The sequence below is a fragment of the Accipiter gentilis genome, chromosome W (genome assembly GCF_929443795.1).
Source record: "Accipiter gentilis chromosome W, bAccGen1.1, whole genome shotgun sequence".
Classification (NCBI taxonomy): Eukaryota; Metazoa; Chordata; class Aves; order Accipitriformes; family Accipitridae; genus Astur; species Astur gentilis.
This window is the reverse complement of record NC_064918.1, coordinates 7,212,248-7,229,275: the sequence shown is the minus strand read 5'-3', so window position 1 is coordinate 7,229,275 and position 17,028 is coordinate 7,212,248. Positions and strand designations below refer to the sequence as shown.

General features: G+C 44.8%; 1 long non-coding RNA gene across 1 annotated transcript; it reads right to left on the bottom strand.

The window, feature by feature from the left end:
* Positions 1-10,875: 10,875 nt before the first annotated feature.
* Positions 10,876-16,767, bottom strand: LOC126035423 (uncharacterized). The gene is made up of 3 exons (XR_007504922.1): positions 16,604-16,767; positions 12,980-13,134; positions 10,876-11,000 (listed from the first exon to the last, which is right to left on the bottom strand). It is a non-coding gene; the product is annotated as an uncharacterized LOC126035423 (long non-coding RNA).
* Positions 16,768-17,028: the final 261 nt, after the last annotated feature.

Sequence of the window (17,028 nt, the reverse complement as noted above, 5' to 3'; positions counted from 1 at the left end):
TGGGGTCCCACCCACAGGAGACAGTCCTCCACGAACTCCTCCAACGTGGGCCATTCCCACGGGCTGCAGTTCTTCACGAACTGTTCCAGCATGGGTCCTTTCCATGGTGTGCAGTCCTTCAGGAGCGCACTGCTCCAGCGTGAGTCCCCCACGGGGTCACAAGTCCTGCCAGAAAACCTGCTCCATGGGCTCCTCTCCACAGATCCGCAGGTCCTGCCAGGAACCTGCTCCGGCGCGGGGTTCCCACGGGGTCACAGCCTCCTTCGGGAACCCACCTGCTCCGGCGTGGGGTCCTCCACGGGCTTCAGGTGGATATCTGCTCCACTGTGGACCTCCACGGACTGCAGGGGGACAGCCTGCCTCACCAGGGTCTTCACCACGGGCTGCAGGGGAATCTTTGCTCCGACTCCTGGAGCATCTCCTCCCCCTTCTTCTTCACTGACCTTGGTGTCCGCAGGCTTGTTTCTCTTACATGTTCTCACTCCTTACTCTGGCGGCTGTTTCTCCCTGTCCCAACTTTTTTTTCCTTCTTAAAAATGTTATCACAGAGGTGTTACCACTATCACTGATTGGCTCGGCCTTGGCCGGCAGTGGGTCTGTCTTAGAGCCGGCTGGTATGGGCTCGCTCTCTCTAACACAGGGGAAGCTTCCAGTAGCTTCTTACAGAAGCCACCCCTGTACCCCCCCCGCCCCCCCCCCCCCGCTACCAAAACCTTGCCACACAAAACCAATACAAGTACAAAGCCCATTGAAAATTACAGACCTTTTTTTAGAATTTCAGAGTGAAACTAATATTACTACTGATTTTTACTAAGAATGCCTCATTTCTTTTTTAAGTTAGGCATTGTACTCCCAAAGCAAACATTTTCTGTTCCAAGAAGTTTACTTTTACTAAAATCAGAAGACAATATAAGTCTGAGAACAGAGAGGAGAGACACAAACTTCATGATAAAAAATAACTAACTATAGTTATTTAGCAAAAGTAAGTTTACCTTGTGGTTGTTTATTTCAATGTGTGTAACTCATAAAATAAACAAACTCCCAAATATTCAAAAAGACCACCTGGGTTGCTTTCATTTTAATGCAGAAAACTGGACTTTAACTAGAGATCTGACTAAGGGGAAGGTGAATGGTTTGTAATACAGTTCACTAAGGATGTTCTATGCAAATAGCAGGAAGGAGACAAAAAAACAGACAAGGAGAGAAACAGCCAGCCAGGGCACCAAGAGTAACATGATTAGTAGAAAAGAGAAGACAGAGGCAGGTCAAATTTCTAGGCCAAATAATGTAGGACAATATTATGAAGAGGTTTGAATACAAAGGCAAGAATCCTGAATTTAGCAGGGAGATGCTGAATTTGAGAGACGTACAAGACTTTGTAGGATGTGCTCAACACCTTGTAGAATTGCATTTGAAAAGTGAATTTTCATCATCAGTGGGACATTGTGCATTAGTAATGACTGCAGAATTAGGTTCCAAGTGTTTTGGAATGTATCTGGAAAGATGATACAGTATGATTGTCAGTTTATTATCATTAGATAGAAGTATCTGAACAAAATTAAGAAAAGGAAAAAAATGTAAGCTGAACAAAAGGAAAATGTTCCTAATGGTGAATCCTATTAGACTGTTAAAGTTTCCATGGGGAAATAGTGGAGTCCTGTTCTTTACAACACAAGACAACACACCAAAGAACTTATTATAATGAACAATCCTAAATTGGCAAAGAAAAGCATTAGATAACTTATTTACCATCTTTGATTACTGGTGAAGATAATATTAATCATATTTGATTACTATGGAACTGCATAGAGCCAGAGAGCAGCAGTAAGAAACAACAAATATTCATTTACTAAAAATCTTTTGCTTCATTAATGTTGATGTGACCTGTGAACATTTAGGCAGTTAAATCTTTGTTACTTTGGCAGAAGTGGAAGTACCATAAATGCTAACATTGGTAATTCTGCAAATGAATATTCATGCAAGTGTTCTACTCCAGAACAGACTACACATCTGTTTAGATAATTTATTCTAGTCACATGAAATAAGAAACAATAGGTCATAATATAGGTAACATATTGTCGTGGTTTCAGCCCAGCCAGTAACAAAGCACCACGCAGCCGCTTGCTCACTCCTCCCCGCCCCCCTCCAGTGGGATGGGGAGGAGAATCAGAAAGGAGAAAAGAAAAAACAAAACAAAACAAAACCTTGAGGGCTGAGATAAGGACAATTTACTGGGACAACACAAAAAGTGAAGTTACAACAACGGTACTAATGAAAGAATATACAAAACGAGTGATACACAGTGCAACTGCTCACCACCCAGAACCCGACGCTCCACCACTTCCCGCACTGAAAAAAGAGAGAACTTCCCCCCAGCCCCCTCCCCATTTATATACTGAGCATGATGTCACATGGTATGGAATAGCTCCTTGGCTAGTTCAGGTCAGCTGTCCTGGCTGTGCCCCCTCCCAGGTTCCTGTGAAAATTAACTCTATCCCAGCTGAACCCAGGACATTATCCACCCCTTATTCTAAACCGTCTACATCATGCCTAGATCCTACATTTTCCAATTAATCACCACCACTTTCCTTGTCTTTGAGATATATACACACACACACACACACACACACACACGCAAAGAGCATTCCCTTAGTCTATGGGCCATCCCTCTAATGTGTCCATCAATTTTATTTAGTCCATGACTTTGGGGCTCCATCTGTTGTAACAGTCCTTCAGGATAGGAGAGATGGTGTGAGGTATTAGGTTGTTGCATGCTGCCTCTGGAGCTTGCAGCTGGTGTATTTGGTGCAACCCACACCCTTGGTCTGCAGGCTGAAGAGGTTGATCTTGAGGAAATTGCTGGGCACCCGTTCAAGTTCCATCACCGTTGCACTTCGCTTGGTTACAAAGTCCATCCTTCAGTCATTTGGGTAATTCTTACTGTAATACCCTTGATAGGGCATATGGCCACTATAGATACAATGACATACATTGGCAGGTTATTTAGCAGTTAACATCATACAGCCTAATTCCCTGGCTATTCTCTCCCAAAATCAAATCTCCTTGAGGTACACATCGAACTTCCCCAAACTTCTGCACCACCCACCAAGTGCACCCAGGTCCTTGAGCAAAAGCAATCCCATGAATGTGTTTACCTTTGCCTGAGGCAGGACTAACCCAGACTGTCTTCCCTAACATACTCTTCATGCACACTACAGGGACTTTATCCCCTTCTACAGTACGTGGAAGTCTTGGTTGAGTGGGGCTACCCTGACAGGCAGATCCTCTAGTATTAACCAACCAGGTGGCTTTTCCTAATGTGTATCCCAATGTTTGAAAGTCCCACCCCCCATTGCTCTCAATGTAGTCTTCAACAGTCCATTGTATCGTTCGATTTTCCCAGAGGCTGGTGCATGATAGGGGATGTGATATACCCACTCAATGCCATGCTCTTTGGCCCAGGTGTCTATGAAGTGGTTTCGGAAATGAGTCCCGTTGTTTGACTCAATTCTTTCTGGAGTGCCATGTCACCATAAAACTTTCTCTTCAAGGCCCAGAACAGTGTTCCAGGCAGTGGCATAGGGCACTGTCATGGTTTAACCCCAGCCAGCAACTAAGCACCACAGAGCTGCTCACTCACTCCCCCCCATCCAGTGGGATGGGGGAGAAAATCGGGAAAAAAGAAGTAAAACTCGTGGGTTGAGATAAGAATCATTTAATAGAACAGAAAAGAAGAAACTAATAATGATGATGATAACACTAATAAAATGACAACAGTAGTAATAAAAGGATTGGAATGTACAAATGATGCGCAGGGCAATTGCTCACCACCCGCCGACCGACACCCAGCTAGTCCCCGAGCGGCGACTCCCTGCCCCCACACTTCCTAGTTCCTATACTAGATGGGACGTTCCATGGTATGGAATACACCGTTGGCCAGTTTGGGTCAGGTGCCCTGGTTGTGTCCTGTGCCAACTTCTTGTGCCCTGGCTGGGCATGAGAAGCTGAAAAATCCTTGACCATAGTCTAAACACTACTGAGCAACAACTGAAAACATCAGTGTTATCAACATTCTTTGCATACTGAACTCAAAACATAGCACTGTACCAGCTACTAGGAAGACAGTTAACTCTATCCCAGCTGGAACCAGGACAGGCACAGAATATGTTTCCAGCTACCTAGTGGTTGTTTCCACCATTGTAAGCACATAGCGCTTGCTTTGGTGAGTTCATGGGAGTGTGATGTAGTCAATCTGCCAGGCTTCCCCATATTTACATTTCAGCCATCGCCCTCCATACCACAGGGGCTCCAACCACCTGGCTTGCTTAATTGCAGCACATGTTTCACAATCATGAATAACCTGTGTGATAGTGTCCATGGTCAAGTCGACTCCTCGATCATGAGCCCATCTATATGTTGCATCTCTTCCCTGATGGCCTGAGGTGTCATGGGCCCACTGAGCCATAAATAGCTCACCCTTATGTTGCCAGTCCAGGTCCACCTGGGCCACTTCAGTATTGGCAGCCTGATCCACCTGTTGGTTGTTTCGATGTTCTTCAGTGGCCTGACTCTTGGATATTTGAGCATCTACATGACGTACTTTTACCACTAGCTACTCTAGTCGAACAGCAATACCTTGCCACAGTGCAGCAGCCCAAATGGGTTTACCTCTGCGGTGCCAGTTGCTCTGCTTCCATTGCTGTAACCACCTCCACAGGGCATTTGCCACTATCCATGAGTCGGTATAAAGATAGAGCACTGGCCACTTTTCTCTTTCAGCAATGTCTAATACTAGCTGGATGGCTTTCACCTCTGCAAACTGACTCGATTCACCTTCTCCTTCAGCACTTTCTGCAACTTGTCGTATAGGACTACATACAGCAGCCTTCTGCCTCCGATGCCTTCCTACAATGCGACAGGACCCATCAGTGAACAGGGCATATTGTCTCTCATTTTCTGGCAGTTTATTATACAGCGGGGCTTCTTCAGCACGCGTCACCTCCTCCTCTGGCAACATTCCAAAATCTTTGCCTTCTGGCCAGTCTGTGATCACTTCTAAAATTCCTGGGCAACTGGGGTTTCCTATGTGAGCTCGTGTGATCAGTGCGATCCACTTACTCCACGTGGCATCAGTTGCATGATGTGTAGAGGAGACCCTCCCTTTGAACATCCAGCCCAGCACTGGCAGTCGGGGTGCTAAGAGGAGCTGTGTTTCAGTACCAACCACTTCTGAGGCAGCTCAAACCCCTTCATATGCTGCCAATATCTATTTTTCAGTTGGAGTATAGCGAGCCTTGGATCCTCTGTAACCCCAACTCCAAAACCCCAGGGGTCAGCCTCGGGTCTCCCTAGGTGCTTTCTGCCAAAGGCTCCAAGAAGGGCCATTCTCCCCAGCTGCAGTACAGAGCACATTTTTAACATCTTGTCCTGTCTGGACTGGTCCAAGGGCTACTGCATGAACAATCTCCCGTTTAATTTGTTCAAAGGCTTGTTGTTGCTCAGGGCCCCATTTAAAATCATTCTTCTTCTGGGTCACTTGATAGAGAGGGCTTACAATCAGACTGAAATTTAGAATATGCATTCTCCAAAACCCCACAATGCCTAAGAAAGCCTGTCTTTCCTTTTTACTAGTCAGTGGAGACATAGCTGCTATTTTGTTAATCACGTTCGCAGGGATCTGACGACGCCCATCTTGCCATTTTATTCCCAAAAACTGGATCTCCTGTGAAGGTCCCTTGACCTTACCTTGTTTTATGGCAAAACCGGCTTTCAGAAGGATTTGGATTATTTTCTTCCCTTTTTCAGAGACTTCTTCTGCCGTGTTGCCCCATATGATGATGTCATCAATGTATTGCAGGTGTTCTGGAGCTTCATCCTTTTCCAGTGCAGCCTGGATCAGTCCATGGCAAATTGTGGGGCTGTGTTTCCACCTCTGGGGCACGCGATTCCAGGTGTACTGGACACCCCTCTAAGTGAAAGCAAACGGTGGCCTGCACTCCGCTGCCAAAGGAATGGAGAAAACGCATTAGCAATGTCCATTGTGGCATACCACTTGGCTGCCTTTGACTCTAGTTGGTATTGAAGTTGTAGCATGTCCGGCACAGCAGCCCTCAGCAGTGGCGTAACTTCATTCAGCCCACTATAGTCTACTGTTAGTTTCCATTGTCCATTAGATTTCCACACAGGCCATATGGGACTATTAAAGGGTGAGTAAGTCTTGCTGATCACTCCTCGGCTCTCCAGTCGACAAATCAGCTTATGGATGGGGATCAGGGAGTCTCGGTTGATGCGATATTGCCGCTGGTGCACCGTTGTGGTAGCAATTGGCACTTGTTTTCAACCCTCAGCGACCCCATAATCAAAGGGTCATCAGAGAGGCCGGGCAAGGCGAGCAGCTGTTCAATTTCCTCCGTCTCCAATGCAGCTACACCAAAGGCCCAACGGTACCCCTTTGGGTCCTTGAAATACCCCCTCCTGAGATAATCTATACCAAGGATGCACGGGGCCTCTGGGCCAGTCACAATGGAGTGTTTCTGCCATTCATTCCCAGTTAGGCTTACTTCAGCTTCCAATATGGTTAGCTCTTGGGATCCCCCTGTCACACCAGAGATACAGATGGGTTCTGCCCCTTTATAACTTGATGGCATTAGGGTGCATTGTGCACCAGTGTCTACTAGAGCCTTATATTCCTGTGGGTCTGATGTGCCAGGCCATCAAATCCACACTGTCCAGTAGACTCGGTTGTCCCTCTCCTCCACCTGGCTGGAGGCAGGGCCCCTCTAATCCTGGTTAGAATATCCGTTACTCACTTTCTGCACACGTGAATCAGAAGTCCCTTCAAGGGGATCAGAAATGAGATCAGCCCATCTACTGCATCTGGGGGACTGCTCATGGGAAACTGGAGCAGCAGTTTTCCAAGAAGAATCCTCTTTTCTGGTTGCTTTTTCTCGCAACTCCCGTACCTGTGCATCCAGGACTGAGGTAGGTTTTCCATCCCACTTCCTCATGTCCTCTCCATGGTCACGCAGGTAAAACCACAGGTTAGCCCGTCGAGTGTACTTTCTCTCTCCTCTCTCTTGGGCAGAGGAATGCTTACGCCCAATAGCTGCGATGCGGGCCTGTACAGGTGAGGAGGAGGACAGATCCACTTTGAATTGCTGGAACTCTCAGGACAATTCCCCTACAGCTGAGACACAGGCCCGTAGGGAGGAAGAGAGACTTCCTTCGTATTGCCAGAGTTGGACAGCCAATTCATCCACCGTTTGTCCATAGCCTTCTCTCCAGGACATTACTGCCAATGAGTTGGCATAGGTTGGTGGTGCACTTCATAGAAACTTCCGCCACATGGGTTGTGTGCATTGGACTTCATCTGGATCTGTGGGTGACTGCGCATTTTCTGGATCATTATGAATCACCTCCAGCACAGCTAATTCCCTCAGGTACTGGATACCTCTCTCCGTGGTGGTCCACTTGCCTTGGTGACATGTAACTTCATCCCTGAAGGGGTATCTTTCCTTTACACCTAACAGAAGTCGCCTCCAGAGGCTGAGGACTTGTGCTTTTCTCCCAATCGCCTTGTCAATGCCCCCTTCCCTAGACAGAGATCCCAACTGCTTGGCTTCCCTACCCTCCAATTCCAAACTACTAGCCCCATTATCCCAGCATCGGAGCAGCCAGGTAACAACATGCTCACCTGGGTGGCGGCTAAAATCTTTTCGCATGTCACACAACTCACTCAGGGATAGAGATTGGATAATTATTTCAGGTTCTGCCTCTTCCTCCTGTTCTCGCGATGACCCTGGTTCATCTTCATCTCTCACTAAGCGAACTGATTTCTTTGTGTGTTTCTTCTTCTGTACAGGGGCAAGTGCTACTGGCACAGTTTGGTTCTCTGGTTTAGCTGCAGTGCCCATCACCGGGGTTGGGGTAGCCATGGTGCCTGTTGTCGGGGTTGGGGTAGCCACGGTACATGTTGTCCTGTTTTCCATCTTTTCCCCCTGAGGGTGCTGCCTAATATCAAGCAGTGTTTGGTAGATACTGGCCAGGGCCCAGCACAGTGCAGCAAGTTGTACGTCTTTGCAATAGCCACAGCATTTGTCTTTCAAATATTCTACCACTTCATGAGGGTTCTGTAGTTGTTTGGGAGTGAACTTCCAAGCCACTGGAGGTGAGAAGTTCTCTAGATACCTGCCCATATCCTCCCACATGCCGTGCCACCCATGAATATCCAGCTTTGGGGCAGATCTCTGGGTGATACTCTTGAAGAGCCTTTTTGTAGCCCTAAACAAGACCTGAAACATATTCAGGAGGCATAGCACTAACAGCACACTGGCTTGCTTATCCCAAGGATATTCAAAATTCTCAGAAGCTGTTGTAAGTATTTGGAAGGAGAGAAGGGAGGCCCACGGACGGGGGGAAGCATCCCCCCCTAACTTCCCCATGGATGGGGTGTAATTACCAATAAAATCCGACAGAAGGTGCCCAAAGTATGGAAATGATATCACTGCCTCATACAGATACCAGCTTAACCTCATGACCAGTGATGTAATCATTTCACAAGTCGACATTGCCCAGTTGTATTGGTTTTGTTTGGCATGGTTTTGGTAGCGGGGGGTGGGTTACAGGCGTGGCTTCTGTAAGAAGCTGCTGGAAGCTTCCCCTGTGTTCAAGAGAGAGCGAGCCCATACTAGCCGGCTCTAAGACGGACCCGCCGCTGGCCAAGGCCGAGCCAATCAGTGATAGCGGTAACGCCTCTGTGGTAACATTTTTAAGAAGGAAAAAAAAGTTGGGACGGGAGAGAAACTGCCGCTGGAGTGAGGAGTGAGAACATGTAAGAGAAACAAGCCTGCGGACACCAAGGTCAGTGAAGAAGGAGGGGGAGGAGATGCTCCAGGCGCCGGAGCGAAGATTCCCCTGCAGCCTGTGGTGAAGACCCTGGTGAGGCAGGCTGTCCCCCTGCAGTCCAGGGAGGTCCACGGTGGAGCAGATATCCACCTGTAGCCCATGGAGGACCCCACGCCGGAGCAGGTGGGTTCCCGAAGGAGGCTGTGACCCCGTGGGAACCCCGCGCTGGAGCAGGCTCCTGGCAGGACCTGCGGATCTGTGGAGAGAGGAGCCCACGGAGCAGGTTTTCTGGCAGGACTTGTGACCCCGTGGGGGACCCGCGCTGGAGCAGTGTGCTCCTGAAGGACTGCACACTGTGGAATGGACCCATGCTGGAGCAGTTCGTGAAGACCTGCAGCCCGTGGGAATGGCCCACATTGGAGGAGTTCGTGGAGGACTGTCTCCCGTGGGTGGGACCCCACGCTGGAGCATGGGAAGAGTGTGATCAGCCCTCGTCCTGAGGAGGTGAAGCGGCAGAAAATAACGTGTGATGACCATAAACCCCATCCCTGTCCCCCTGTGCCGCTGGGGGGGCTTGGTGGTGAAATCCGGGAGTGTAGTTGTGCCCGGGAAGAAGGGAGGGGTGGTGGGAAGGTGTTCTGAGATTTCATTTTATTTCTCATTACCTTGCTCTGGTTGATTTGTAATAAATTGAGTTAATTTTCCCCAAGCTGAGTCTGTTTTGCCTGTGACGGTAATTAGTGAATGATCTCTCCTGTCCGTATCTCGACCCGCGAGCCTTTTGTTATATTTTCTCTCCCCTATCCAGCTGAGGATGAGGGAGTGATAGAACAGCTTTGGTGGGCACCTGGTGTTCAGCCAGGGTCAACCCATCACATCAGTACAGGAAAATGATAATCCCAATCACTCCTCCAGAGGTGAGAAACGTAACTACGGCAATACATAGAGCATATAAGAACTTACAAAATGCCATCATGTAAACAAATGAATCAACATTGTGACTAACATCTATTTATCTAATATAAGAAATGCGTATGACAAATTTGTGTCAACACGCTCTGGCCAGATCTGTCATTATCTCAACCCTTTGTGCTCCACGTTGGGCGCCAAAAAGGACTGTCGTGGTTTCAGCCCAGCCGGTAACAAAGGACCACGCAGCTGCTCGCTCACTCCTCCCCGCCTCCCTCCGGTGGGATAGGGAGGAGACGGAGGAGAGAAAAGAAAAAACCCTGGAACCTCGAGGGTTGAGATAAAGGCAGTTTACTGGGACAACACACAAAAAAAGATTACAACAACAAGAACGGTACTAAGAAAAGAGTATACAAAACGAGTGATGCACAGTGCAACTACTCACCACCCGGGACCCGACGCTCCGCCACTTCCCCCACCGAAAGTTGAAAGCCGTCCCCCCAGCCCGATCCCCATTTATATACTGAGCATGATGTCACATGGTATGGAATAGCTCCTTGGCTAGTTCAGGTCAGCTGCCCCGGCTATGCCCCCCACCTCCCAGGTTCCTGTAAAAATTAACTCTATCCCAGCTGAACCCAGGACACCCCCCTACACTCTATCCCCACAAATTAAAAACATCCCCACAGGTAAAGCAGCTGGAATAGAAAAAAGAGCGTGATATTCTGGAATAGATATAGTTACACCAAGCTGTAGCATTTCTATATACAGGCAAAATAGCATTTACATTCTGACCATTTGGAGTGGTGTTATAGGTGTCATTAAACATCACACAGGCATTCATGATGACTGATCCTAACAACTCTAACTCTTGAGGTTCTTGCATTACTTGAGGCAGGTGTGCATACACACCGTCCCAATTATCGACACAGGATTGTGGGTTATTACAAAGGGAAAATTCAGGCATTGGATCTGGCCAGGTGTCTAGAGGTAACCCCACCAAACAGGTAGAAAAAGGGTTTTCAGGGGTAGCAACAGAATGACATATAGCTTCTTGATGCATTATGTTCGTCAAAGTTACCCATACATTCTGTTTTGGTTGTTGGATCATCCATTCTTCACTTATGTGTGTCACCCATAACAGACCGAATACAGCAAGGAGTCCTTTCAGGTTCAGCGTTTTTCCAAGGATGTAACGCCTGTCCAGGGTTTTACCCACTTTGCTGGTACCCATCTTGTTCCATGATCTGTAACAACACAAGCATAACCTCGTCCCCAGGTTATTAATTGAAATGGTCCTTCCCATACATTTTCCTCAACATTTTTAACCCTAACTTGAACATTGCTATTAATGTCAAACAAATCTCCTACCATGCCTTGCACATGTTTTACAATTGGTGGTACACTTTTGTCATCTGTCAATTTCAAGTAATTCAACACATATACAACTTTGTTCAATCGTTCGTGAGGAGTAGCCATCTGCTCTCCCCCTTTTTGTTTTTGCAGTTGGTGTTTCAAAGTCTGATTCATGCGTTCTACAATTGCCTGGCCTGTAGGGGAATGTGGTATACCCGTGGTGTGTACAATAATACCCCATTGACTAAAAAACTTTTGAGCTGTCTGTGTGATATAGCACGGCCCATTGTCAGTTTTTATTTGAAGTGGAATGCCGTGTGCTGCAAAAGCTGAACGCAGGTGTCGCTGGACATGTCGACTTGTTTCTCCTGTCTGCACTGTTGTCCATACAGCTGCAGTAAAACAATCCACAGACACATGGACATATTTCAATTTACCAAACTCAGGTACATGTGTTACATTCATTTGCCACAATTGTAAAGAATGCAAACCTCGTGGATTTACGGCTTCAGGTGAATTTGTTCCCACAAGTTGACACTCAGAACATGTCTGTAATGGCTTTTGCATCTCCAATGGTTATTCCAAATTGTTTTGCAAGTAGCCTCCACACTCGATACTTGTTTAGTTACTGCATCTCAGTCTGTCAATGAAGGACATGTACGATTTCTGGGGACCCTGCTTAATCTGCGTGAACAACATAACATTTCTACCCTCTTCTGGCAGAGTCATCATTGCTTTAAATGCCATTACTGAAGCAGTTCTCAAGGCCTCTATGGGCAACCTTGCCTGTAATCTTGGATCAGGAAATTTACTGGTCCCAATAAGGTGATCCATCCCTATTGCCTTCATGGGGTCATCATCAGGTCTATCCAAATTTTTTATAGCAACTTCTTCACACAGTCCCCTCCATCTGTCTCTCCACAACATTTTCCGAGTTGGTTTTAATAGCATGCTGGCTAATTGATCGCAATCATATGGAGTCAAAAGTTGAGCTCTGAAAATATTGTCGAGCAGTGCTTCAGTGAAAGGAGCCGTCAGCCCATAATTATGGACTGACTTGCGCGCTTCTTTTATCAAATCCCATGAAAAGGGATTCCATTCATTTGGATTATTTGCCCTCACTATAACAGGATAAGCATGAGGAACGACCACTCCCTCGCTTGCTGCTTTCTTGTGTATTTCTCTCCAGTAACTTCTCGGGTCACAGCCCAAATCTTCAGCTACATCGTAACTTGGCAGCGGCTTTTCTTTTTCTAAAGAAATATAATTTCGGGGAGGTTCTGACCAATTATCATCATCATCAGGTAAAGGTGGATATAAACCCGTAGATGGCTTAATTGGGCATATTTCTTTCTCAGGGTTTCGTGGTAGAATAGGTGGTGATGCCTTTTTTGGCTCCAGTGTATCTTTTACTGAGCCATCTGGTAATGTAATTTTATGACAAGTACAGTCAGAGGGACAATGCAAACAAGATGACTCATTGGTATCGTGTCTGTCCTCATTGCCATTTACCAACACCTATACTGTTGCATTCAAAATCAAATTTGCCTCCACTGCCACCTTTCTTTCTGCCCATAAAGATCGTATATTGTCAAAAAGCAACCGCCAAGTAATAACCAGTTCTTCAGCGTGTTGATCCCCTTTAGAGATCGCATCCCATAATTTTGTTCCAATTTCCGCCCAAATATCAGGTGAAAATGCAGTAGCTGTTTCAGCAGGATAGCCCTGAACTCGGCGCCATTTCAATAACCTTCTCACGGAGGATTCATTACATTTAATTCCTCTCTTAGAGACTATATGCAGTAGGAGTCTGACTATTGCCCTTTCCTCTGAGGACATGTTCTGCCCCATACTGCCCCTGGTTGCTCACCTTCCTTTCAGGTGTCTTCTTAGCCTAGGCTCAGCTTCCCTGCTTCAGTTCCACCGACAGCAGTACCTCCAAGCAGGGCTTCTCCTGCCGCGTCTTCTGCGCTCTCAGGGCCACGTCGGGGTCACCATTTGCAGGAGGTAGAAATAAACAGATGCCTATAAAGTTGAAAGCAGATGACAGACAACGTTTATTGCTAAAAACACACACATATTTATAATCATATATTCTGCAAAGCCATTGTACACATGCACAAGCATAAAATATGATTGGTTATATCAACTCTGTACACGTGCATAAACATAGGACATAATTGGTTATACCAACTAAAACATGCAAACTTGTCTCAGTCTAATTGGTCAAGATAAACTGCCAAATTGAGGTTCTTTGTGCCAAGTTCCCTTTATCGTGGAATGCGCACCTGTGTTCTTCTAATTGGCATTTTTTTTTTTTTTTTTTGGTCTTCTTGTTTATTCTGTTTAAGGCCTTCTAAAGGCATCTGGAATGCTCTTGTGACCTTTAGCTAAATATGTCCCTACAACAAAGCAGTATGAAAACACATGGGGAATGACACTGTCAAAAGTGGTGGTCTCCCTGTATGTAGTGAGAGGGGGCTTCCTTTTCTGATATCCTTCTGGGTACACTGGTAGGGGCAGATAGTCCTAGCAGCAAATTACAGGGCAGTATGAAAACACATGGGGTGTGACATTGTTGAAAATGACACCTACCTGCCATAAAATGGTAGCTGAGACAACATGGCAGACCCTCTGTATTTAGAGGGAAGGGGCTTCCTGCTCTGATATCCTTCTGGGGTAAACAGGAAGTTGGTGGCTGGTCCAGCCAGCCAATCACAGGGCTGCCTGGGAACACATGGGTATGACCATGTCAAGAAATGGCTGTCAGCCAATCACAGAGCAGTTTGAAAGCATGGGGGTTATGACATTTAGCAAAATGGCAGCTCCCTGCCATAAAATGGTGGCTGAAACAAAATGGTGGTCCCCTATTATGTAGTGGAAGGGGCTTCCTGGTCTGATGTAGTTTTGGGTAAACTGGAAGGGGTGGCTGGTCCTGCCAGCCAATCACAACAGAGCATGTGAATGGAAGATGGGAGTGACTTCCAGGGATAATGGAACATGTGGCTGCCTACAGGTGGCAGGATTTCTGCTGGAAGCTGGGGGTGGGGCACCTGTCACTTCTTATCAGTGGTCCCTATAATACTGACAGGGCCATTGTTTTACTTTATCTGATTAAACATTGATCATTTCTTCTCCCAGAGATGTTTGCGTCTCCTAAGCAGATGAGAATAAGGATTGTTTTTTCAATTGTGGCATGCCGTGAACAATTGCAAAAATCATAGTCAATATTTGTAATGAACTCTGTGACTGAAAAATTTGTGTGAGTTGAAATGTATTCACATGAATGCAAAACATGTATTACTTTTAAGCTTATAATTCACATAAGTGCTGGATGAATAGGAAATAGAGTACTATGTTAATTCATACAGGGAGATGACTTTTTGCTCTCATGCAGTTCATTATCAAGGATTTTTTAACCAGTATAGTGATAGGACCTAGATTTTCTTCTCAGCGAAGGCATATTTTTGGCAAAATAATGCAACTGACTGCTCACTTGAATATTTAATTTTATACTCATGCAGAAGCACGCCAGCTACTGAGACATAAAACCAATTTCTGGTATCACCTATCTCTTATCTCAGTAACTGACATGGCCCAACTTTACTTAGTTTATGAAATATGAATCCTCTGACTATAAGTACATTCTTGTATCACTGAACAGTTCCTTTCCTAGCCTAGTGATTACAATATAAAAATTTTTAGACTGATTTCTTTGGTACAATCTATGTTTTTACAGAAGCTACTAAGTATATTATAAACTTTTGTCATCCAGTGCTTTATTTTTAATGCTATTTGAAACTTGGCAATATTTTGCTACTAAAGTTTTGCAGTAGAGAACACACAGTTGTTGAGAGTTTTAGTGTCTTCCACCCCACACAGAAAAGATATAGTACTTCTCAAGTCTGTGATTTGATGACATTCTGTAGGAAGCCAAAGATAACACCGCCTTTTTTTCTGCCAAATTACATTGAAAATCTTACTTCAAACCTCTTGTCTGCAGAGAACCAAAACTTGAGTCTAGGAGTAGAGTATAGCTACAAGATTTCATAGGTTCCTATATAAAAGACTTGCATCATACATATGTATTTTTCATTGAAACACCAAAGTTATTTTGCAGGTGTATTTCAGTTGTCTGCTTCCTTGTTTTATTTATTTGGTGTGCTTTGATGTATGATTTTGATGTAATTCTACTGCATGTATGGGGAATGGACACAATCAGATTTTTTAAAGGAGTTTTGGTGACAACAGATAGACACACTATTGAAAGTTTGGTGCCTACATACCTGGCCCAAAGTCTCCATATGTTTTTCACAATTCTGCATGGGCTGCCAGCAAGACTACTAGTACTTTAGATTTAGCGCTAAAGGAAGACAACCCTTTTGAGAAGGAAGACAATTTCTTTTGAGATGCTTATCCTAGTGAATTTGGAACTAGATATTTGTGTGCCTAAATACAATTACTCAGAACAGTAGAATCTGGAGTTCTGAGAGGCTAGTGGCTTAAGTTTCTCTGTCCTTGCTGCCTGAAAGTGCAGAACTCAAATGCAAGTCAGCCACCATCCTATGTATGAAGTTCTCTGATGATGGAACAATAAGATTATTTCAGACTAGAATCAGGGTGCAAACTATCACCTGAGCCATGTAGATGATCAAGGAAGTTAGAGCTCAAATATGAATTCAAGATTCAGGTTAACAGGACAGTTTCAGTGTAGCAAAAATATTTAGGTTTCTTTTATCCATACATTTAAAAAATAGTCTCCTAGGTTAGGTAATAGGTAGTTTGGGGCTTCAGCTGGTAAAATGGTAGCAAGCATTGTACAAAGAAACTAAGCTAAACAGATACTGCTCACTCCTGCAAAATCCTCTTGCATTTTACTCAAGCTCTAATCTGATTTTGTGTCCAGTAAATATATTTTTAAAAGAGATTTCTTGCATTAACCTCCATTAATAAAAATGCCTATTAAATAATGCCTTAAAACTGGTATACTTACATTGAGGTAATAAACCTCAATCAGTCACTTTGGCAAAGAGTAAATTATCTTTTTATTCCTATTTTATAGGAATAGAGATATACACAGAGGTAAAAGAGTTTACTTGAGGTCAAGTAAAAGATATTATCAGAACTAGGGTTAAAACTAGGGGTTTTCCTGAGCTGTTCATATACTTAGGCTACTTGATATTCCCACTTCCTTTGTCCTTTTACTCTAATATGAATGAATTTGTTATGACAAGAATGTTAAAGAGGAAAATATCCAAAACATTAATGTGTAATTATTTTTGTGTCCTGCTATCTATAAAATGTACAATTAATTTTCTCTTGGTAGATAAGCACACATCTGCATTAGTGTATTGCACATAGAATGAAAGAGGGAAGATTTTGTTCTTTAAAGTTGTATTTAAACTCGAAAAATGAGCATGCTTTACAACAAACATCTTTAATGCACTTCATAATTCTATGTTTCAGAGCAGTATATGGCTAGTGACTTATTTACCTTAAGGAGAATGACTGAAATGTCTGTCTGGAATTATTCCTGGAATTAGACCAGCATGAGGTCTCCTCTCCCAGTCTGAGGTAATACTGCTGAAAGGCAAGAAGTCCAAAGTGATGTATGTCCAGCTGACTGCATTGACAATGTCTTGCCTGGCAAAAGTTCTATATGCCTGAAACCAAAAAACCCAGGAAAATGGGTAAACCTGGGGGCATCATCACTCTATGAGGCATGGTAAACATAAATTCCTTTCTGAGGGATATTTAGTAAATAGAACCAAAAACTTCTCTAGGTGATGGACAGGATTTACTAACAATTATAGTCCAGCCTTCTGACACAATGAAGCACCTTCTTAAATTATTGTAAAGATTAACTAACTAGTTATTAACCTAAGAATACACGGCATAATGGCAAACACAAGAGCATTG